Source organism: Pezoporus flaviventris, unplaced genomic scaffold (genome assembly GCF_033815535.1).
Source record: "Pezoporus flaviventris isolate CSIRO_AGI_PZ_B2104156 unplaced genomic scaffold, CSIRO_AGI_Pfla_v1 ptg000035l, whole genome shotgun sequence".
In the NCBI taxonomy this organism is placed as follows: domain Eukaryota; kingdom Metazoa; phylum Chordata; class Aves; order Psittaciformes; family Psittacidae; genus Pezoporus; species Pezoporus flaviventris.
In genome coordinates this window covers 4,852,757-4,876,184 of record NW_026892583.1, presented here as the reverse complement: position 1 = coordinate 4,876,184, position 23,428 = coordinate 4,852,757, and positions in this window count along the sequence as shown.

Below are 23,428 nucleotides of genomic sequence, written 5' to 3'. Positions count from 1 at the left end.
CAAGTGTATATATTTCATATTTAGTTCTTTTCTTTTTTTCTCTGCTAAAATCATGGAAATTTGAGCAAAACCCCTATATGCCATCAATAAAAGCGTTAAGACATTTGGTTGTAGCTGCATCATCCTTATCATGCAACAGCACAAACAGTGACAGACAAATCAGCGTCTAAACGGTAAGCTGAAGAAGCTCTTGCTGGGTTCTGGTCTTCGTGCTGCAATCAAAAATGTCTAGCCTCTTTCTTCAGCTTTCCTCAGGATGTGATTCTATCCATCTGAGAAACATACTGGATTATGCGTGTCTCCCAGACAAAGCACTGGATATCTGCTAGGAAAAGCTAAAGAAAATTGAATCAAGAAATGAAAACCATGCTGCTGAGAAGTGACTGCATGCTTGCTGAGGTGGGAGGAGAATTGCTCCTTTCCGTTGCAGAGCTGCCTCAGTTGTACATCTGTCTGTGCCACAGGCTATGCTACATAGCTTGGCCAGATTCACAACGCAGAGCCAATGCATAAAGCAAAAGCATTAGGGGACCAGCTTCAGATCTCACACCAGTTAAACGCTGCAGATCTCTGCTCCCTTCAGCGCTGTTACACCCAAATCAATTACGTATGAGGTTAGAAACTCCTTTTGAAGCCAAGTCCCTGATTTTCTTGTGTAAAGACATTGGGATATTGCTCCATCATTAGGAGCAGAGCCTGTGGGAAGACTGTTACTGCAGTTGTGGCATATACAGCAAGAGGTTAAGAATCTTTTTGGTTTCAAGCTTTCGTTACTCCATTTCTTGTTGCTGACTGTACCTTCATTGTACTTTGGTTAAATAAACCAAGGGCATGAGGATCACTGGGCTGAAGGGCCGAGCAGGAGAGGTGAGTGCGGATGGTATAGATGCAGCTATGCAAGTAAAGGTAGCTACTAAGGAGAGCATTTAGTGTCTGTCAGTGTTGTTGGCGCTTGCTTTCATAAGACAAGAACAGCCTGCCAAACTGAACCACAGGAATGCTTAACCAGGTGTGAAGGAGGATGTGGGGGAGCAATGGAGTTAACTGTTAAGGAACATGATGCAGATTCAGAGTGCAATAAAAGGAGATGGAAAAAAACATAGGACTTCAACAGTTCAAAAGTGACTAAGGGAAAAGGACTGGAAGACAATGGTCATACTGTGTTAATTGTAGTTTTAAACAAGTTTGGCTTGGAAGCCTTTAGGAAGGAGAAAAAGGCAAACATAACTTTATTTGTTACATCCTACAACTAGTTTTTCCAGGTTTCAGGAAAAGGAGGAGCTAGTTTCTCTTTAGCAGTATGTGCTCTGCTTCCCCAGAGTGAGCGTTCCCATGTCGGGGCAGGGTGACTAACAGTGCCAGAGCTGCCTGTTTTTCAGGATAGTGGTGAATCACCGCAGAGCCAGAGGAACCAACAACAGGGCTGGCAGGACACGTAACAGTGGACTGAAACTGTCATTAACTGCATCTCGTGTTTCAGGCTCTTACTTGCTTCAATAAGCTGAGGGCACACACTGGCTTTTGCCAGTTGTTCTATTCATAAAATACAGACTGGGAAGAGGAGGATTGGCGGTTCATTGCCAGGTACCACCACATCTTCCTCCAACAGCTTGGCCCTGCTTTCTTCTCTCTATAGTGAGCAAACAGGAGAATCTGAGAAATAAATCTGCCCCTTTTCCCTGAGGCTTCAGCAAAGATGACAGCTACTGCAACTGGAAGTGAGGTTCAAACAATGCCACAGGCATTTTAAAGTGATGTAGATCAGTAAATCAGTACTATTCCCCTGGTATTCATGATGCCATATCCATGTGCATCACCAAGGGTCTTACTTCTGTTTGTTGAACCCAATTCTTGCAGCATTTGCACATCTCCTCCAGATGTAAACATTTACCATATAAATATGCAATCATCCTCGTTTCAAACATGGAAACACAGAAGTGGCAATGTCAAAGCTTCCATGTTAAAGCACCAGGATCAGGAACTACGTATGGAATGGTAGTCACCGGTGTATTTGGATTTGTATGCTACATCCAAAGGGAACGCACTTTTCATCATTAAATGCTCCAACTCATGGCGTGCAATTCTGGTCCCAAGCAAAAAGAAGAAACTATGGCAAAGGACATACAAGTACTTTAAAGGGAGCAACCCTAAACTCTAGTGGATACAGTACAGTAAGGACACCAGACTGAAAAACAAAAGTTTGCATGTCTAAGACAACAAGGAAACGGGCATAGACAGCATGATTCAGGCATAAATAAAGAAGGCAGGGAAAACAGTCTCCACATTTAGGTGATTTAACTGTATCCTGGGCTGCATCAAAAGGAGCGTGACCAGCAGGTCGAAGGAGGTGATCCTGCCCCTCTACTCTGCTCTTGTGAGACCTCACTTGGAGCATTGTGTGCAGTTCTGGTGTCCTCAACATAAAAAGGACATGGAACTGTTGGAACAAGTCCAGAGGAGGCCACGAGGATGATCAGGGGGCTGGAGCACCTCCTGTATGAAGACAGGCTGAGAAAGTTGGGGCTGTTCAGCCTGGAGAAGAGAAGGCTGCGTGGAGACCTCATAGCAGCCTTCCAGTATCTGAAGGGGGCCTACAGGGATGCTGGGGAGGGACTCTTCATTAGGGACTGTAGTGACAGGACAAGGGGTAACGGGTTCAAACTTAAACAGGGGAAGTTTAGATTGGGTATAAGGAAGAAGTTCTTTACTGTAAGGGTGGTGAGGCACTGGAATGGGTTGCCCAGGGAGGTTGTGAATGCTCCATCCCTGGCAGTGTTCAAGGCCAAGTTGGACAGAGCCTTGGGTGACATGGTTTAGTGTGAGGTGTTCCTCCCCATGGCAGGGGTTTGGAACTGGATGGTCTTAAGGTCCTTTCCAACCCTAACTATTCTATGATTCTATCTGCATGTCAACACTAATAAAGGGGTTAATGGGCGGGGCGGGGGGGATACTTCTGCAGGACAGCACTTAAGCTGATGCTGACCCACTCCATGCTCAGTCTGTTCACCCCTAAGGTTGCTGCAGCTCTGACTGCTGTTGGCAGTTTTTGCAGCATGCCCTTATTCATATTGCAAGGACTGCTGAACGCCCACAGATGGGAATGGCAAATGTGACTGAGCCACGACAAACTTGATTTGTATTTGAACTAGTTACATGAGGAAAAAAGTAATAAATCTATAGATCCAAAGAGCGTTTTAATGGGCCATCAATCCCCTGTGGCCTGGAAGTTGACTGAAGAAAACCCAGCATTATGGTTTTGACTTTTGAGTCTCGTACACCAAAGTGATCTGATGCACTATGCTTTTTGCCAGCTTCCCCTCCCCTGCTCACTTGGAGCTGGTGGGCAGTTTTGACCCTGCTGGCAGGGTCAACCCTTGGTTGCTCTGGTCACGCCGTACCTCTGTCACATTCCACGTTGCTGTCCAATACTGAGGTACCCCAGCACTGGTCCATAAAGATATTCTCCATAAAGAGTTGGAACTCCTGTTTTAGGCTGGATTTTAGCTTGGTTAAAGGCAGACACAGTGAGCAGAGACTGAGACAGTGTGGAAGGTTGTAGCAGGAGCTTAGGGAATTTTGTCTTCTCTTCCTTTAGGGTAGGTAAGAAACTCAAACACTTCTACTAGCACAACTTGAGGGATGAGAAGATTGGATACTGAATGTAAAGGCTGAGTATGGACCTGCTGGAAACCCCTTTTCCTTGAGCCCATAGCATCCCAAGCCTAGGAGCTCATCTGAGTGCCAGGCTGTGAGCTGTGAACTATATAGGCTCATCCTTCAGTGCAGCATAACTCCATGTTCTTTGTTCCATTCTGCTGCCCAGCCACTAAGCTGACACCTAGAAGGGCATTTTGAGCAGTCATGTGGATGTCCACATTGGCACCTTTAAAGTGAGACACAGAAGAGTCCACATGGGCTCACATGCCTGGGGCTGGGAACCTCAGCCTTGCCTGTAAATGTCAGCCCCTTATCATGACTGATTTAGGTTTGTCATTTAGTTTCACTTCAGGAGGTGATTTCGTTTCACTTCCAGTATAAAGAGAAGAAAAATGGGCTTATAGCTAAAATTTTAACAAAGCTGATTTGAGAAAAACCTGAAGGATCTGGTTGATACAAGCAGAGAGACTGAAAAGTCCAAAGACAGAAATGTGGAAAACCCTCAGAACTTTAAGCTAAAGGTAGAAAGCAATCTGTGATTTGCATCCTAAGCAGGGAAGGAGAAGTGGTTAGGGAAGTAGCCAGCTCATTTCAAAAAGTGTTTAAGAAATAGGGAGCTCATACAGGATGGAAAAGGATGCACTAGGGAAACCTCTGTTTTGGCACTTCGCTATGGAATGAAGGAAGAGCTGCAGAAGTTAAGGGTAATTTACACATTGCAAAGAGTTAAGACTCGGAAGCTTTCTAATCCCATAAAAAGAGGCTCAAGAAAGAAGTGAGATAACAGGCATTGATGTGACTGTCAAGACGAAAGATAAATGCAAACCAATAAAAGGCAGGCTGGTGACTGTTGTGGGGCTTTTAAATAACTTGCCACGTCTGAAGCAAAAGCACAGTTCTAAACTCCTGGAGCTTGTGTCAAAGGAGGTGAAAGAACAGATGCAAACCGAGGCTTTATTAGCAAGGAATGTAAACATCTAAGCGGGACAGGTACCACATGACTGGAAAATAGCAAGCAGTGCCTGTATTGAGACATGAAAAATAAAATGCAATGTAGCAAACTGAAGCCCTGTTAGCCTGACCTCAATGACACATCAATCTATCATATGCTGTGACAGAAAGAATAACTCCGGATGCAAGTGTAGTTGAAACATACAATGGGCTTAGCAAAACTGCAGACTAACTTCACAACTGTCTTCAGTAATTGACTTTTGCAGGGAATAGAATATGCAGATGTTGTTTGTCTAGGCTTCAGCAAAGTATTTAAAAGGGTAATGCATAACTAGATACTAGGTGAGATGTAGATGGAACTGTTAGAAGAAAGATGACTGCAATGGGCAAGAGAGCAAAACTGAGGGACATTGAGTGCTGCTATTATGAGACAGTGTGGTTCTGGGCTGCATGAGGGGAGCACCAGTCAGACAAATGAGAGTTAATGCTGGTGCACAGTACTGTGCTGAAGCTGTGACTGAAAGACATTTATAGTTCAAATGAAACTGAAAGCATGGACAGATCAGGGAAGAGCTATCTGACTGATTGAGGGCATGAAGAGCCCTCCCTCCTAGGAGATGCTGGATTTGCGTAGTCTGGCCATATGTAAACAGGGAAGTAGGACATAGTCACATCATCTTACTTTATCCTGGTGACCGGGAGAAAGAGGAGAAGGGAGATATTATTTAAACTGAATTGGCACAAAAGCGTAAGAGCATTAACTGGACGTCAGTGGCATAGCCTGAAGGTTGAAAAGAGCATCCTAACCTGCAGAGCAGTAAGTTTTTAAAATTGCATTCCTCCAGATGAAGAGTCAATAACAGAAAAATAACTACTTTATATAGACTCAACTGCAGGAGAGATTATGTGATGTCATTACATCTGTTACTTACAGCACCTTTCCATCCGATGCTGTTGTTGGAAGAGCAGAAGGTTTCCTTTTCAGGACCATCACAGAAAACAGCTTGAGTGTAGTCTCAGTCAGCTGGAGCCAGGAGCACCTGGAATTAGTAAGGACAGAACTTCAGAACTGATGGGGTAACCACAAAAAGATTCAGAAGGGAAACTGCAGACCTAGGTTACCAAACTAAAGGGAGATGAATTTTCACATATTTGTGGTGTCAGAAAGTCTTTGTTGGTTTGCAGCTATAAGGTTTTGTCCTGATTTGCTAACAGCTGTTCTTGCAGACATCATCACAACATCTTCATAACCAGCATTGCTTCTGTGTGACCTAGATGTTATGGATTTCTTTTTTACTAAGCGCTACACACAGCTAGTCAGAGAATGACCAAAGCTAAGTCTGGGGCTACTCAGCCCCAACCAGACACAAACTAAGAGCTCTGAAATATCTGATTGAGGTACATGGCAAAGCAAGAGCTGCAGGACAAATGCACACCGTGAAGCACCATCTCATCCCCTGACTACTGAGAACCCCCGCACAAGCTGACATTACAGTATCATTGGAATTTTGCAGGGTGAAAGGAAGCTGAAATTCATGTTCTACTCACCTGCAGAGAAGTGAGCTACAAGTTCTGTTACCAAGCTTTAAGAGAGGACCAGAACTAGCCAGCATGCTTTCTGAAGACAGGAGGCAGCAGGTTCCCAAGTGTAATAATGCCATAAGAGGTTTCTCTTTAGAAACAAAGCCCATTAACCACACATCAAAGGAAGTGTGGAAAAGGCCCATAAAGAGATGAAGGGTGAGTAAGGATGAAGTCTAGAATGAGAGTAACCAGTACAAAGAGGCACCAAATCCTCCCTTTACAACCAGCATACCCTACCCCTCCTTCTATGGCCAGAAAGTAGGATTGGCACCTGCAGCAGTCACTAATAGTTTTCATCTGAGAGAGAAAGGAAACCCACCTGCTACCCACTCATCTAAATCCCCATCAAAGCAAACAGGAGGGTAGTAACAGTGCTTCTGTTTGGACTCTTGATTGCTCCAGGGCAGGAAAATTCGTGTATTGACTATCCAATCACAGCAATAAACCAACTAGTCCCCATGTGGGGCTTATGGATCAGTGTGGAAAAAGAGATATAAGTAGTTACCTTGATAAGAAACTGCTCCTGCATCGGATCCTTTCTCCTTTACAGCTTCTAATGTGTAAGTACACCTCACTTGCATTGCAATTTACTCTTTTGAATAGGTGAGTGTTGCCGCAAGCAACTGAGCTAGTTAATGTGATTCTCATTGCAGAGGAAGACAAAATGTTTTATGCTGTTGTATTGCAGATGAGATTTGCTTGTTTCTAGAATTACTAAAAGCCTGTGACAAAAAAACCAAGCAAATTATTGTTAGTGATGAATACTGAAAGACTTTTCTTTAAACATGGCCACACTGGGCAGAATTTTATGTTCTGATGCTAAGCCTATGTCTCTGTCTGAAGGGAATTTGCAGTCCTGGGGAAAATTCCTATAATAAACAGCTGAAAATATTTGCCTGTATATTTTAGTACCTCTAGGACCTATATTGAAAACTGAGGTTTGAAAAATAGCTGTAAATGTGTTGCATGTGAGCTAACATGTCTAGTGCTGTGACATTAATAGGACAGATTCTGGCCCAACAGTAACTCCATTCCTTTTGTGATTTCCTAAATCATGTCCACTTAGGTTTTGGGCTCTTGGTTCTCAGCTGTCTCAAAGTAAAATCCTGCTTTCTTCTCCCTTTAGTTTGGTAACTTAGTCTGCAGTTTCCCCTTTGGATCTTTTTGTGATTAGCCCAGGAGATCTGAAGCTCTGTCCTTACTAATTACAGGTGCTCTTCCCAGAGATGAGGAGCAGACTGTGTCGGTGATCACCGCCTTCCTTAAAGCACAATGCTATTTATTTAGAACAAAATGTTATGGGAAGAAAACTCTTAATAAGCCAAGAAATGACTCGCACACCTGCTAGGCATTGCCTGTCTTCCTTGTGGTGCCCTGGCAAATACGATAAGCAAGTTCTGCCAGCTCTTTAATTCAGAGAGAGCATCTGTGTATCAGATCAGGCTCTCTGCCCCAGAAGACAAAGCTGAGTGCCAGGATAACAGGCGTGGAGGACATGCGTGAATACGCACAGGTTCCACAGAAACGCTCTCCTTCAGCCTGGAGCACAAATGCTTAAGTAACGTGTGCTGCCCAGCAGCCTGTCCGCACCATCCTTCCCATGCTCTGGGCCAGCCGTCAGTTCTTGAGCAGCTCTCCAAAGCTGGATATGCCGCTGCCTGTAACCTGGGTGCCAGTCATGCTGCTCTGTGAAGTCGAGCGTCTCCCACCTTCTTGTATATGGGAACAGCAAGAACTTGCGTGGCTGGACAGTTGAGGTTACTCAAAAGTTATCTGGCTGCTGGACTTTCCGTATGGCCAGTAATGGGCATTGTCCTCCTGCGCTCAACCACATACAAGATCAAAACAGGAAAAGCATCTCTCTGGACAGAGCTGTTGTGTGTGTTGGCTATGACCCATTCTGGATGGTCCTGGGGCGTTCCATGTTTCATAATCTTTGTTGGCAGTTCAGTGTAGCAGCATTTGAAAGCTTAATGTTATCACTTCCATCATGGGGATATCATGACTCTCAAACACTTAGAAACTATTAAAGATGATGAAGATAAAATGCTTTAAACATGAAACCTCTTTCATTTTAGGAGATAAGATGCTTCCAAGTCCTCTGGAATGAGTGGTCAGAAAGCGTAGCTGTAGCCCATGTGGGAACAGTTTTTTTCTGGAGAAATAAAATGGATTCTTTCTTAAAGAGAAGTCATGATTTTGTGTGGTCTGGTACCAGACTGACAATGGCTCTGGTCGCAGTCTGGGTCTGGCTTTAAAAAGAAAACCAGCCTTATGTGTGTCTTACTCTCCTCTTTGTGGGAGGGAAGATGTATGCTCTGTATGAAAAACCTGGGCTATGTGGCAGAATGGTTGTGCTGTCCTGCCCTAAGATGGAAACAGAAGGTTTGTGGGGGCATATTGCATCAAGTTGCAGGCTATGGTGGTAACATAAGGAAGGTAGGAGGAACACCAAGGGCCAGGCTTCAGGCACTTGACTGCCCAGCCAAGACTGCTGTTGTAGTGGCTGCGAAGAGGCTGATCAACAGGGTGAGTCAGAGCATTAGCATAAATTGGGGTGAATTCCCTGTGGCTGCACTGTGCAAGGAGGTATGTTTCGGGGAAGCTGACTCCAGGCACGTATGAAGACCAGGAGCTGTTGGGCTACTCCACCTCTACTGCTCGTGACTCATGGCACTCTAAGTACAAAGAGCCTTGGACTGTGTGGCTGTACCAGCTGGGCTTACCATGATCACCGGTGCTGCTGCCCTGGTTTTGTGTCATCTGGACATGCCTGTACCTGGAGGCACTGACTGCACCTCCCTTCTCCGGGCAGAAACAAGAACTCGCTACCCAGAGGCCGTGTCCTTTGCTTTTGTTCCCTGGGCATAGCTCTGCATGAATTGGTAGCTGTGTTGCCACGCTGTGCCTGGGTGCCTAAGCAAGCAAAGCTCCTGCAGCCCTCAGCAGCCAGTTTGTTAACCAGTTACAGCTTCCCTGCTCCCAGTGCGCATGTGAGAAGGTCGCTGTAATCCTTTTGGTGGGATGCGTGGTAAGGAAGGATGACTTGACAGCTTTCCTAGGCTCAGGATGTTCTCGCTGCACCTTCTCGCCATGTAAGCTGTGTGTGGGAAGTGTTGACAGTGCAGTTCTGTGGTCTGTGCTCCTAATTGGGAGACAACAGGAAAGTGACTCGTGGCATTGCCCAGGGAACATAGTGACTCGAGGGACTGGTGCTGGGCCACATAGTATCTGTAAGATTGACGGCAGAATGGTGCAGACTGACAGAGACCAAGCTCTTGGCTGGTTAAGATTGCTAGTGAAGGCATTTGAGCTCTGCTTAGGAGTTCCTCAGCAACCAGTGACCCATGGGCACCAGCAAATAGAGCTCCTGCCCATCAAAAGCTGTCGTACTTTGCCAGTGTTTTGATTCCTGTGGATGAAAACAGCATCCAGTGTTGCCAGAACAAGGTATTTACTGTTACCCTGTTCTCACATCTGCTCCTCTGCACCTGTAGCTGCTGTGGCATGAGCTGAACTTTTTTCTGTACCCACTGACCATGTCCTGGCACTGCTGCTCCCTTGGCTGACTCTGACTTATCAGTGCTCTCTATGAAATTGTTTTTCTCCATCTGCTCTGGTTCTGTTATTGATCCTGACCTGGCACTAAGCTTTTCCAGCTCTGCTGTGACATCTTTCCATTGCAGAGTTTAATTCCTGTCATGCTCCTAACCTTATCCCAGACCCTGCTACATGCTGAGCTTTTTGGAACTGACCTGAGAGCAGAAGCTCAACTTGGCCATGCTGAATTCAGTAGCTTCATCTACTTATAAAAAGGCCAGATTTTTCCTTCTTGTTTCCCCTCTAATGTCATCACTCTGCAGCTCTTTGGTCGTTTGAGGGGCTGTGGCATCTTCCCAGTGTCAAATACCCTGCTTAGTTAACGTCTGTCTGTGCATGGTGGCAGTGGCAATGTGACCAGATCAGAATGTAAGTGCAGTTTATCTGCCTTGGCTAAAGTAAAGGGTAGTGTGGGTGCAGGGGTACAGACATCTGAGCCTATTGGGCTCTTCAAAAATAATGGGACTTTCTGAGGGGAGCTGTTGAACAGTGAGAAGTGAGGCTGATGTGGCTTACGTGGCTTACGTGTGCTTTTTGCAAGTAATATACTTAATTTAAGGGGTAATGGTTATAATTGATGTTCTTAAAGGATTTTTCCAACCTAGTTGATTCTATGATTAAATTAATCCAATTTGAATTCCACGTGCGTCTCTCTATGTCGTCTGTAGCATTCATCCCCCAGAGCCACCCAGCCAGTCATAACAGCACAGGGTGAAATGCAGCGTAGTTTGGATGAATCGGACCCAAATTTTACCAGGGCACCCTCCCTGTTTAATGGCCAGCGTGAGATGTGGCTGTGAGCTGTACAGTGCTGACTATGGGGAATCTTCTCCTGAGGCAGGCTAAAAGCTGTGGGCACCGCGGCCGCACGGACGCTGGAAGCTGATGACTGGTGTGTCAGTGGAATATCAGAGTCATGACCTGCGTGGTTGGTATGTGACGTAATGATTGGACTGGAATGCTGTACACAAGCAGAGGCACCATCATCGCCTGTTTACTAACTCTGATGTTACATGTAGCCTGAGGTTACACTGGGTTAAGGAGAGCACAGCCAGATTTTTGTGAGGTGGAAACACTGGGCTGGTGCCAAGACAGCAACTGATAATGTCAACTGGTTTTGATAGGTATTTTCCTCCTCTTGTTTTGAGGAAAAGCCCTGAAATGTTCCCTGGATGGTATCCTTGGCATAAGGTTTCACAACTCTCAGCTAACGTGTATTTTAAGCCCTCAAAGACCTGTGAACCCCATCTTGGTACAGATTGCAGTGTTGAGGAAAGACTCTGTCCTGTTGCCTGTGTTGCATAGAAACCAGTTCCTTCAGTCCATCTTTTCCAGAGCTCCTGGACTATTGTAGCAAAGTGGTTGTACAGTTGCTTGCATTCAGCTTGTGATGAATGTGGAACCTGCTCTTGGCAGTGCTTGGACATTCACAGCCTATTTGTAGTCGTATTTCTAAGGCACACACACATGTCATGTCCCGGTACAGCGAGGAGTATATATTCCAATGTATTTTAGTCTTCTCTAATAGAAGCCTCATTTTAGGAAATCTGTCCCAGCTAATTTAGGAAGGATGCTGCCTCCAGTCCCATAGAGCTTGGCTACAACCTGGCAAGACTCTAGTGTCTAGCAGCCAGTAGCCTGCAACCTCAGCTGGAGCACTTAGACCCTGTCTGATGGAGAGAGGCTTAATGCAGAGATGGATGCAGGATGGGAGCACAGAAGTGTTCTGCTATGTAGGATCTTGGTTGCTGCAGGCTTATTCCTGGTGACTGTCACTGCAGGCTAATGCCAAAATCTTTAGCTTTATTCCATATTCCACTGTTTCTAACTGGAAAGGGTAGTCATAGTGCTGCCCACTCATGGACTGACCATCTGTCTGTGTGTATAATGATATGATCAGACCCTGTTCTGTTTTAAAGCTTACACGTGAAAATAAGGATCTTGCCAAAGCAAGGTTTGGTCAAACTTATCAGAGGTTCTTGGGTGAACACTGGAAAGAATGTGTTTAAATCACTTGATGCTGAAATTAATCATGTACTTAAGGTTAAGCAGTTAGTGATTCTTTTAATATGAGTCTGAGTCTATGCATAACAAGTGCCTTCAGAGTCAGAGGTATGAAGAATCCTTCTAAATCTGTCAGTTCCTTTTCTCTCTGATCCTGGAGATGGCTGAGATGATCAAACTGTTGTCCAGTGACTGTTTAATTCTGCATCTCTAGTTGAAATCATTGTTACCTGTCCCTCTCCTGTCCCCTATTTCATTACCTTCTGTGCTCAAAGGGGGTCCTATAATATGAAATCTCCTTGAACGAAGGTTGTGGATGGCTGTTCTCTTCCAAATCTGGCTGGTGGGACATTGCACCACACTCAGTCTGTCCCAGCTTTTCCTCACTGCCCTCCAGACCTGCTGGCAGAGTTCTGTGTATACATTTTAGCCTAAATAAGCAAGGCAAGCAAACTGCCATTCAACAGGTTAAGCTCACATCTGATGGCGCAGCAGTTTAGAGTGCACATCCACCTCCAACATTCCTCTTTTCCCCTGGGCTTCCTCATTAAACTGGCTTTCCAAGTTTGCATGTAATGCAAAGCAGCACAGTAGAACCCTGGGTTTACTTAGCCCTCGGATTTCCATGAGTGAGCAGACAGAGGGGAGCAGATGGCTGTTGCATAGTCAAGGGCCTGGCTATGAATGAGTGACTGTCCATGAATAGATGGGTAGGCAGATTAAGTGTAACAGCCTGGGTTCAGATTTTGCTTGCAAGGTGATGGAGTGGCCCAAAGTGGTAATGGATGTAGCTGAGGAGGGTTCCACTCATCCAATGCCTACACACTGCACTTCATGCAGTCAAGCCGTACAAATACGAGAGAGCGAATCCAAGCCAAGAACTGGGTCTTCTCTTGCTCCCTTCAAGCCAGGGTGACTTGGTGTATGTTGAACATAAAGAGAATTCTGCCACGTGTCTTCTTTCAAACGTCAGCAGGCGGGGGGTCTTCTAGTTCTGTCACTATCACAAGTTCTGCACCAAAGAAGAGTCAAAACTAGACTCTATAGCATCCTCTGTGAGACCTTCAGCCTGAGAAGTAACCCCTCTGTGAAATTCTGCCACTTTCCCGTAACAGAATTTGCCTATTTCCTTTGAGCTATTTTTGGCTTTATATATAGATGTGGTAGAGGGAGATAATGAGAGCCATTAAAAAGGAATTACAAGACGCTGTGGTGGAGGTAATGGAAGAAAGGTGTCATGGTGTGGTTGTGCAATAGCTTCGTGTTTTCCATATTGCTCATGCAATGAGGCGAGTGGACTCAGTACCTGAGTGGAAGGGTCATTGTGGCATGGTACAGTATTGGTGCTATATGTAGCAGGGGTTGCATCAGATGGCTGAGCGTTAGCAGTAAAGACCATCTGAATTGCTGCAAAGTGGGAGAAATCCATGTGGAAAATCTAGCTTTTTCCCAGAACACATCAAATCAAAATAGGTACAAGTTGAATCCCTCGGTTTTTCTGTGCTGTTTGCTGAGAACCGAGTGCACTGGATATGAAAACAAATAACTTCATACTCTGTGACCAGGCTAGTCAAAAAGCAGCTATAAATAGGAAATTGAAAAACAATGAGAGGGCAGAAAAACAGTGTTGAGCTCTCAATATGACCCTTTAAATTGAAATGGCTGGCACAGATTTCATAAACAAGGGAGTTGGGGAACAACACAATTTGAAAGCATCACTGGTTTTCATCAAATTTTTATTGACAAATCTTTTTCCTGGTACATTGCCTCTGTATGAGAGAAATTAAAGTAACCTCTTGGATACTGTTATTTGTCAAATGTTGCACCTATGGATCCTCCAAAAAACTGGCAAATTGCTCCTCTTCCCATGCAGGGTTCTCACTTATCAGTTTTCTTCCTCTACTGATATCCCTTTCTCCTTATTCATTTCCAAGGGCCCTAAGCAGAGCCATTTGCCTCTCAGCTCACTCTAATCAGCATATGGAGAGGTGATATGAAAGAAAGATGCTGATAACCATGACACCTGAAATGATTTTGTGCCTTCAGTAGACCACAAGTAGCATGGAACCATAGCATTGATCTTGCTGTATTCATTGCCTCTAGCCTGAGCATACTTCTTGCCTGAGCAGGCTCAGACATTGCATCAGTGTCCTCTAGGAATGCACAGAACTCTTTTTACACTAGCTAATTGAGACTATCCCTCTCAGATGCAGGTGAGTAAAGAGTGGCCCCACTTTACACCTAGGAAGAGTGGGAGGTGAAAGTGGCTTGCCCACGTTTAAGTGGCAACTTGTGTGAGTGATGTTGGAGTACCCTGTTTGCCTGCATCCCAGCTCTGTGTATCCAGCGGTTGTAAAGTTCCTCATTGAACACGGGAGATGAGTGGAGCGTTGGGCTATCCATTCTACATTAGCTATTATATTGCTTGCTGGGTGCTAGGTAGTGAGAAAGGCATGAGGGGAGCAGGCTCAGAGACACAGGTTGCGCTGCCAAGCAGAATAACAGTACTAGTGACATGGTGGCAACAGGCTTGCACTGGCCTGCTGAGCGCTGGCAGGACAGCCTAGGTAGTCCGATGGCCAAAGAGATTCTGGCCTCACTTCAGCTGCTCAGTCTGGCTGCATCAGTGCCCTGGTTGGTATTTCCTTCCTTCTTCTCTAGAGAAAAGACAAGATAATTCGAAGCACAAAGCCAAGACTTTGCCCTCTGGAGGGATTCCAGGGTTGCAGATGGACTGGGCTCTTCACAGTGCTGCTGGAAAGCAATTACATTTGCAGTTCATGGGAAGGGAAGAGGAGGAGGGAGAGTCACTGAACTGACAGCAGGGATAAGAAGGTAGCTCATTAGCACATCATCTTTTCTGCACCCTTCTGTGTGGGAGCAGATCTCCATATGATGACATTCAGAGTCTGGCAGGAATGTCATCCTGAGCTAGTAGGAATTTCTCTGCAAGAAAGTGTGAGTGAGTAGGTTTAAAGGCATCACAAGTGAGCTCCTCTGTGGTCCAAAGAGCATAAGGGTTCATCCTTCATGGTCGTTCCTCAAACTTCACTATCAGCTGCAGACCTGGAATATGAAGAGGAAGCCTGGAAGTAGCAAGGTGTTCATTAAATAAATAGGTACTTCTTGGAGTAGGCACTGTGTCTATGGCAAAGCACAACTGGGAAAGATAGCATTTCCCTTTACTCTATGGACATTTTCTGTGGCAGATGAATTTGTAAGTGAGCATTAGAAGCAAAGAGCTGATTGTGTACCGAGCAGTGGCTTGTGCTTGGAGAATTCCAGTAGGAGCCATACAACAGCATCTGGCATTCGCAACGATTTGGAGAGCATGAGTCCTGGGACAGTGACAATAACCTATTGGAAACTGCACAGTACACTGGTAATAGAGATAATAATATACTTAATTATGAGCTGAAGGATGAATTCCTTAGGGGCTTATTCAAAAGACTCGTGTGATTGTCTAACAGCGCTAAGGGTACATTCTCTCATCCCCTGAGAGGTCCACATGGCCCTAGAGGAAAATGTCACCAGAAGCATAGCTTAACTGTTCCCTAAATGAGGTAGTCATGAATAGAAAATGTGTGTGTGTGCCTCACCTGTCAGGCAAGCATAAATGGCTATGCACCAAAACAATCCCCCATGGCACAGCACAGCTCGTGTCTCTCTTTCGTGTAGATGTTTGTGTTCTGTGTGACAGCATCTGTGTGAGGATCTGCAGTCTTTTTGTTGAGAAGGGGGCCGAAAGGAGCAAAAAATGAACCCATGCTGAAAACATTTGAGCCCAGTGGAGCACCAGGTAAAGACCAACTCTTCCTATGTTCTCTTAATTCTTCTGCCTGCTTGGTGTAAATGCTTTTCGGCTCAGAATGGAGGAACTGGAGTGCCCACAGGAGCCACAGCGCAAGCATTTGAAAGCCCTGCTCTCCCCAACCCCTCTTCCTTTGTGTTCTGCTGGTAGTGATTAAATATTGATGCGTAATGAGCCTCTGACAAGAAACACAATGCTGTGCAGTGCAGGCTGCCATTCTTGGGGCTGGAGATGGTCCTCCACTGCTGCTGCTGAGCCAGGTGTTCCCTAAAGCAACAACTGAGAAACCCAGGAAGCTCTCTGTGCCCCTCAAAGCTTTCAGACCAGAGGGTGGCTGTTCTGCAGCCCTCTAGTTCAGCTATTTCCAGTCAGCTTTGTGATAGCAGCCTGGGAAGAGTTGCAGCTTGCTGTCTCCCACACAAACCTCTTTCTCTGTTTGTTAGCTGTCTATTGTGGATGAAGAATTCATCCTGATGCTACAGCTGCAGCCCAGGGATCCTGCTTGTGGCTGGGGGAGCACAGCAGAGCAGGATCCTGCAGTGGGAATCTGATACTGAGGGGGAATGATGCTGTTTGCTGCTCTGCAGTAATGCTCCTTGTGTAGAGCTGCAGTCTGAAGCTGCAGCGTGAGCAGTGACTGTCAGAGAGATGCCCTTCCTGGCCCTGAATTCATGTGTTGCATTACCTGGTGCACTGCATCAAGTGCCACACAGCAATGAGTCATTGAGAGTCAGGGCATAAATTCCCCAATCCCTGTAGGTTTCTCATAGGGTAGGGTTTGATTTGTCTCTTACAGCTTTGGGAGAGTGCATTAGCTTTCAGTCTCTTTGAAAATGCCTATATTGCCTCCCCTTGGCTGCAGGGGTCTGTCCTCATACCTTGTCTGTATTGTAATGTGGGTCTTGGTGCTGCACACTCTCTTACCATGACTCCGACCTGGAAGCTGTCCTTGCAGGCAGCATTTTGCAATACCTCAGTGCACTTCCCATGGTGATACAGACTTCCTATTCACAGGCTCACTTGTGACCTTCCCACTGTGATCCCAGAGCTGTGCAAAACCTTCTAGCTGTGCCAAAAAAGCACTTTGGCCAGGCATCTTCAATCTGTGACCCTGCAACCCTGATATTGGTAGCCACAGATCTTGGTCACAGTAACAGTACATGCCTGTAGCTGTGCAGCACAGGGCATTCCGCCCTGTTAGCCTCACTACTCCGTTCTCCATTAAACAGAGTGCATGGTGACAGAGCACTGCTGTGTCTTCAGTCACAAGAGACCCTACAGTTCTGCTCAGTTAAGGTGCCTCTTACGAGAGGTGCGCCGAGCCTGCCACCTACCCTGAGCCTTCCCAGCCTCAGGGCTGCAGCCTCAGGCTGCGACTCCTCTACAGACCTCTACTGGCCGAACAGCGCTGGTCAGGGATGCTGCGGTTCTTGCTCCTGTAAGGCTGCGAGGCTCCTTTACACGTGCATGTGCGAGGCTTTGGGAACTGCTGCAAACCCTTCCATCCTTTTCCCGCTGCTCTCCCTGTCCTCTGGCACAAGATGAACGTATTCGGGTCTCCAGAGACAAACCGTAAGTGCGGTAGCTGGTATATGGTGAAGAGCTCCTTCAACACGGGAGCTCTCACGTGCTGCCAGTTTGGATTTGCATGGTATGATCTGTCTGTCTCCAGCCTGTTCCCAGCAGCATGCCTCACAGTTACTCACCGTGGGGTAGTCTGTAGTGAAGGTAACGGACAGAAAATGCCCTGCTGCCTTTGCCTGCTCAAATGGAATAGCCATAAAGCTTTATACTGCAATGGGACCACTCCTAGTAGCACAATCTTCTTTCCATGTGTTTAGTAAGAAACAGCTAGTTCAAAGCATGCTATATCATGTTCATTTAGGGTCAGCAAGGGAAATCAGATTTCATTTTATGATTGTAGATCAGTTATTGCCACTTTGATGTCCTCATTCTGCTGTTCAGGATGTCCAAGGTCTTTCCTGTGCGGCATCTCAGAAACATCTGGATATTAGGAAAACTGCAGCAGAGGACAGTTCCTTCCTCAAGTAGTTTACAGTTTAAATAGACAGGGCAGGCAAAAGGTGAAGGAACAGAGGAAAAGAGAGGATTTGGTTGGGGGTTTTTTGCCTACTTTAGGTGAGATGTGAGGAAACAAAGTGCCAGCAGACATTTTCACTGTTAAGCTTAAATGGGCGCATGCCTCTGGTGTACATCTGCAAAGGCTATTTATTTTTCTTCGTATTTGAAAGGTGCTGACCCAACACCATAAGCGGCAATATGCATTAGCTGGGTCAGGCACTGAACTGGGTACTGGACGCTAAAGATGATTCTCTTAATCTGGCTGTGACAGGTCGTTGCTGTTGTGACTGCAGCAGGGCAGGTGAAGGCACAGATCAGAGTTACTTAACAGCTCCTAGGAGGTTCCTGTGTTCTTAAGTGTGAATTGGTATTGAATGCGGTTGTTCTCCTGTGTGTCCCTACACCTCAGCCCCTTAAAAATCAGAACTTCTTTCTGCCAGCCTGCAGGCTGCTCCCAGTCTCCAAGAGGCTTCTGGGATCCTGTTAGGACTACGGGTGCCTCACAAAGCGATTGGCAATAAAACAGCAGTCCCCCAAGGGTTTGGAAAAGGGACCCCTTCTGGTGTCCATGTGGTCCTTGGGTGTAAACAAGGGTGTAGGGAGTAGAAAGAGGAAGGTGTTCTTCCCACCTGAGCCAGGGAACTTGCCTCAGTGTTGGAGGCTGTGACATTCAGGGTGAGACTGAAAGAGCTCAGCTACCTCAGGTACCAAAGCAGGACTGGAGACACCGCTCAATTACAGGTAAAGAGAAAATACCACGCTAGAAGGGAGAAAGGTATAACCAGAAGTGGCTGGATGCTGAAAGTAAATTCAGTTACGAAAGTGGGAGCATTTCTAACGTCTGGTGATGGGCCACTGGGACTAACTACTGGGCACCACATTAAACCCCCGTACTTTGATGCCTCAATGTGCTTTCCCACACCATTTGCTTTAGTCAGCTCAGTGCCAGGTTGCTGAATAAACAGAAAGCCCTGTGACATATAGGGTGTCTAAAGAGGTGAACTCCACGAGTCCCTCAAATCACAACCGTCTCCATCCAGCAGGTCACCTTGCTGCCTTGTGCTTGCTTGCAATAAACCCCTATGTGCTACCAGCACCTCATTTCTTTCTCTCCTTGTTTTATGGGATGTGTAAGACTCGCTGCTTTACCCTTGGACTGGGCACCCAAGTGGGCAGGGAGAGGGTAGGTGTGGACTGGGGAAGAGGACTGTTCTTCATAGGCAGCCAGCAGCACCCATCACCACCAAACCAGTGTGTGAGCTGAAAAGGGGGGTGCTGGGAAGCTGGTTCAGGCTTGGGAAAAACAGTTGGCACAGTTGTAATCAGGCAGGAAACAGGAAACGGTGTCGTGAGGTAACAAACAGGAAGCGATGATGGCAACACTGCACGGCCCGGTTTGGGCTCAGGCTCAAGAAAAGCTCTCCTCTGCTGCAAGGGGAGGCAGTGGGAGCGCATGTGTACCACTGTGTGCTTTGCTCAGATGCTATTTACACTGAGCAGCTATTTAAACAATAAGATGAGAATGGTAAAGGCTTATTTGCACTTGTGCAGCCATGAGGAGTCTGAAGGATATGAGTGAGTCTTCACAACATCCTCTGAGTCATGTTAGTGTTAACAACTCCACCTTGTGTGTCAGGAGAGGGGAAGGGCAGCTGTTGAAAGGAAGGCTTTCTCAAGAGCATGTAAGGGTTAAGCGCCTGTATCTCCATAGAAGCATTGCCTTCTCCTCAAAGTCATGCCTAAGGATGCCTCTTTCACGGCTGCAACCATCGTAAAGGTAGTTGTCACACTTCCATTAATGGCGTTGACCCTTCCAAGAGTCACCCTTCACTCTCAGCTATGTCAGATGCCTCTCCAGGGGGAACGCTGGAAGGTTTTACCTTTTCCATGACCCTGGATAAGCCACACGGTTGGCTTAAAGTAGACGCTTCACGCGTGGATGGCTGCGGTGAGGTGAGATGAACCTGTGTCTGCTGAAGGCGATGGAGCAGATGGTGGAGCAACTGCTGGAGCAGTGAGGAAATTCTTCCCACCTATGAAAAACGTGCATCTGATGTAAAGGCTTCTTAAACACCCTTGCATCCATGAAAAAGAGCTTTTCGTAGCTATAAGTACATGGGCATTTCTGCTTCTTGCTAGGATGCAAGCTGTTTCCAGAAACCCAGCCATGCGTTGTGAATTGTATCTGTTCTGGAGAACTTCAAACCCCTCCTCCTAAGCAACTAATGACAAGCATGAATACCATTAGTGGAGTGAAAATCAGGGTAATCTAACATGAAGGGGAGGTGTGAGGTGGTCTGGAGGAAGAAAAGAGCCTCTGTACTCTAAGGAGACAGGAGAGGAGGGGAAGCTATTGATAAAGAAGCTAATACCGAGACCTGGTGGGTTGAATTGAAAGAGGGGATTAGAGCAGGGCCCTTTCTTTTGTCATTATCACAATTTCATCCTGTGTGGATCATCTCCCCCACCAAATACATTTTGTTCAGATTGTCTAGTGTTTCTTTGCTGACAGTCTTCCAGAGAACAAATGAGTTTAGGAAGAGCAGGGCAGGAGCAAAAATGCTTTGGCAATGCTTTGGCATTTTCTGCCAAAGCAGAACATGTAAGGCAAATATTAAACAGTGTTAATAGAAAAGGAATTTCAAACGCACAGTGATTCATATTTGCAGCAGGAATCTTGACCCTGCTCAAAAACCATTGTGGGAGCCGTGTGCCCAAGTACAGGGATCGTCAGAGCTCATGCATTGTGCCAGGAATGGTCAATTCCTGTTCTGACTGGTAACGGCCTCTCCAGCTATAAACCTAACTCTCAGCAGATTTGTTTGGATATTAAATATGAGTTGGTTTAGCTTAATTTATAAAAACAAACACAGTGCCTCTGTGACCTTCTAGGCAGTTAAAAACGTAATCAACAAAACCACTGTGAAGCCAGCAACAGCTCAATAAATAAGTCATAAAGCACAGATAAAAGCTGTCATCACCAAACAGCCTCTCCTCAAACTGCGTGTTTCCCTCACTTGTCCGTGTATTTGCTAAACATGACTATGAGCAAGGTGCTGGTTTGCACTTTGGGACTCTTCCAGGGTGGGTTGGCTGCAGGGGTAGATGGAGTCTGACCACAGTCTCCACTGTGGTTGACAGGAGGAAAGACTTAGTGTTTGCAGAGGAAATGAGAGATTAAGCTTTCTGTAGTAGCTACACACGACATTGCTACCTATGTGAGAGGCAAGCCCATCGCTACAGTATGTGGAAGACATAAAGTGTGGGATCACCTGTATAATGCAGGTCACGTAACATCCAAGGTTATGTTATCTCCAGATATGGACCACTCTATTTGCCTTAGCTGTTAGGTGTCTCCTCACATGATATGTCAGTCAGAAGCCGTGAGTGGCCCAGTCAGACGGGAGGACACTGTGTCTCTCCTCCTCGTATCTCCCCAGGGTTGCAGAGCTCAATGGAAGGAGCGGTTGATCTATCTGTGGAGATGGGAACACCTTTGGGAAGGTGGTGGTCTGCCATCAGATTTAAAAGGGACAGGACAAAGATACGTGTTGCTCCCCAGAATTAAATGCTGTGCATGGAACAATTGCTTCAGCGTCTGAAATTATTGTTCTGTGCCCCATTCATCTGTACCTGATGAATCAGAGTTCTGTCCTAACCCTGCAGCATGATAGACCACTGTGCTGCAGAAACACGCCCCAAAGCTGCACAGGGGAAGAGAAACCTAAGGACAGAAGGAGGTGGTAAGACCAGCAAGAGGGAGGAGAAAGAGAAAGGATAGTTTTATGGTGCTGAGTCACACTGTTGCCCAGGCAAGGTCTGAGAGCAGAGTAGGCAGGGTTAGAGCAGGCGCAAGAGTGATGATCAAGGAGAAATCTCAGGGCTTTGGGTGTCACCAGCCAGCAGGGTCACTGCCTGCAAGGTCTGGGAGCTGAGCTGCAAAACTTGAACAGAGAGAGCGTGGAGGGGGGAAATCTTGATGCGGACTCTCCATAGAGGCTGTAAAGCTGAAGTTATGACAACAGTGAAACGTGGCAGAGGGCCATGGAGTTATGTCAGTTCTGCACAACCAGAGTCTGAACTGTGAACAAAATGTGCTGGGAGTGTCGTACCTGCTGCATAAAATCAGTCTGTATTTATGGATCAGGTATGTGAGATATGGAATGATGGGCAAATACAGATACATAACTGTCTCTTAAGCCACCAAAGTACCTGTTAGGGAACTGCTGTGCCTGTCTCATTTTAGCATGAAGTAATGAAAAAAGCCTGAGGAGCAATGAAAATACTTGAAATGCGTTTTTACAGAGATGGTTTCATCTGTTGGACTACATGGTTGCAGTTGCACAATAACTAATTTCAGCTTTCTCATCAGCTCATTCAGAGCTGTTGCTGGACAAGTATTGTGCATAATAAAATGCATTCTGCATTTTATCAAGATTCTCCATTTTATCCTATTTTAGGCGCATCCTGTATCAAACTGAATTTCTACAAGCATCTCTCATCTGCCCTAACTGAACTCCGTGCCCTGAGCTGTATCTGCATCAGCACAGTCCTGCTGCGTGTTGTCTCAGCACCAGTGGGTGCTATAGCTACGGGTATATCCCAGCATCTGTTTCCCCTGATCAGCGGGCTGGTTAAAGAGGTGAATGAAGGGCTGTAGCCAAACATGGAGCAACTTCAGTGAAGCGCTGCAGGGAGCAGCACCCCTCTGGCTCAGTCCAGCTCTGAAACTGCTTAGGCTGAAGGGCTCATCGTGGCTGTGAAATAGTTTCTATCAGGTGCTAATACAAGGGAACACCAAAGAGCTTCTCAGTCAGGGTCCATTCTTAAAGTTGTTGGTTTGTCACATTGCATTTAAGTGAGTTTGTGCAGTCTTTTGAAAATGGAAGCCAAGTTTAGGTGCAGCCCTTGAGCCAAATCTGTTAGTGCGAATGGTGCTGAGAGACGTTACTTGTACAGTTGGACCTGAGAACTCTATAGGGAAAAGGCATTCTTTATTGGTACATTTGCAGTCCTGGCATCATCTGTGACCCTCAAAAGGAATCTTTGACATTCAGGTCAAGTCCTTACAGCCCAGAAGGAAGGATCTCGGAGCTCCCCCTGGTGAGTTCATATACTGTGGCTCAGAGATGCTCGGGGGGGGGGCAAGTTGGTGAGCAGTCAGTGCACAGCACCTCTCAGTAAGGACAGTTTTGGCCAAGCTGTGGGTTAAATCCAGGTCATATTCTGTGTTCAGCTAATTTGCTTGTGGTTTCTTTGGCAAGGACTTGGGGATGTGCACACGTGCATAGATTCACATATGCTTTCCATCTCCTCTTGTGTGGAAGCAGGCACCGCTCCTGTTTTTCCTGTGTAGGATCTGTGATCTATTCTGGTAGCTGCATAGTGCAGTCGTGCCTCCAGTAAATATTCACACATTTCCTTGTAAGCTGATGCTTTTTTTTCTTTCCTCTCTCCTGTGTGGCTACACAAAGGCATGTGTTGTACCTGCTTTACCCTGTGGGATCTACATAATCAGGTCCACGGGTTTTAATGGATTTCAACTCCCTTCTGTCTACAGATACGGTTTCCTGTCTCGTTTTGAGCAGGAAAAGCTGAGTCTTTTTTGGTCTTAGCATTCCTGCTTGCCTCGGCTTTGGGAAGAGCTCTCTGGCTATTTTCCTGTTTGAGTTTTGTGTGTGTTTTGTTTTAAGCAGGACAGAGTGCATGTGTGTATGTAATCCATGTGCTCAATTAAGA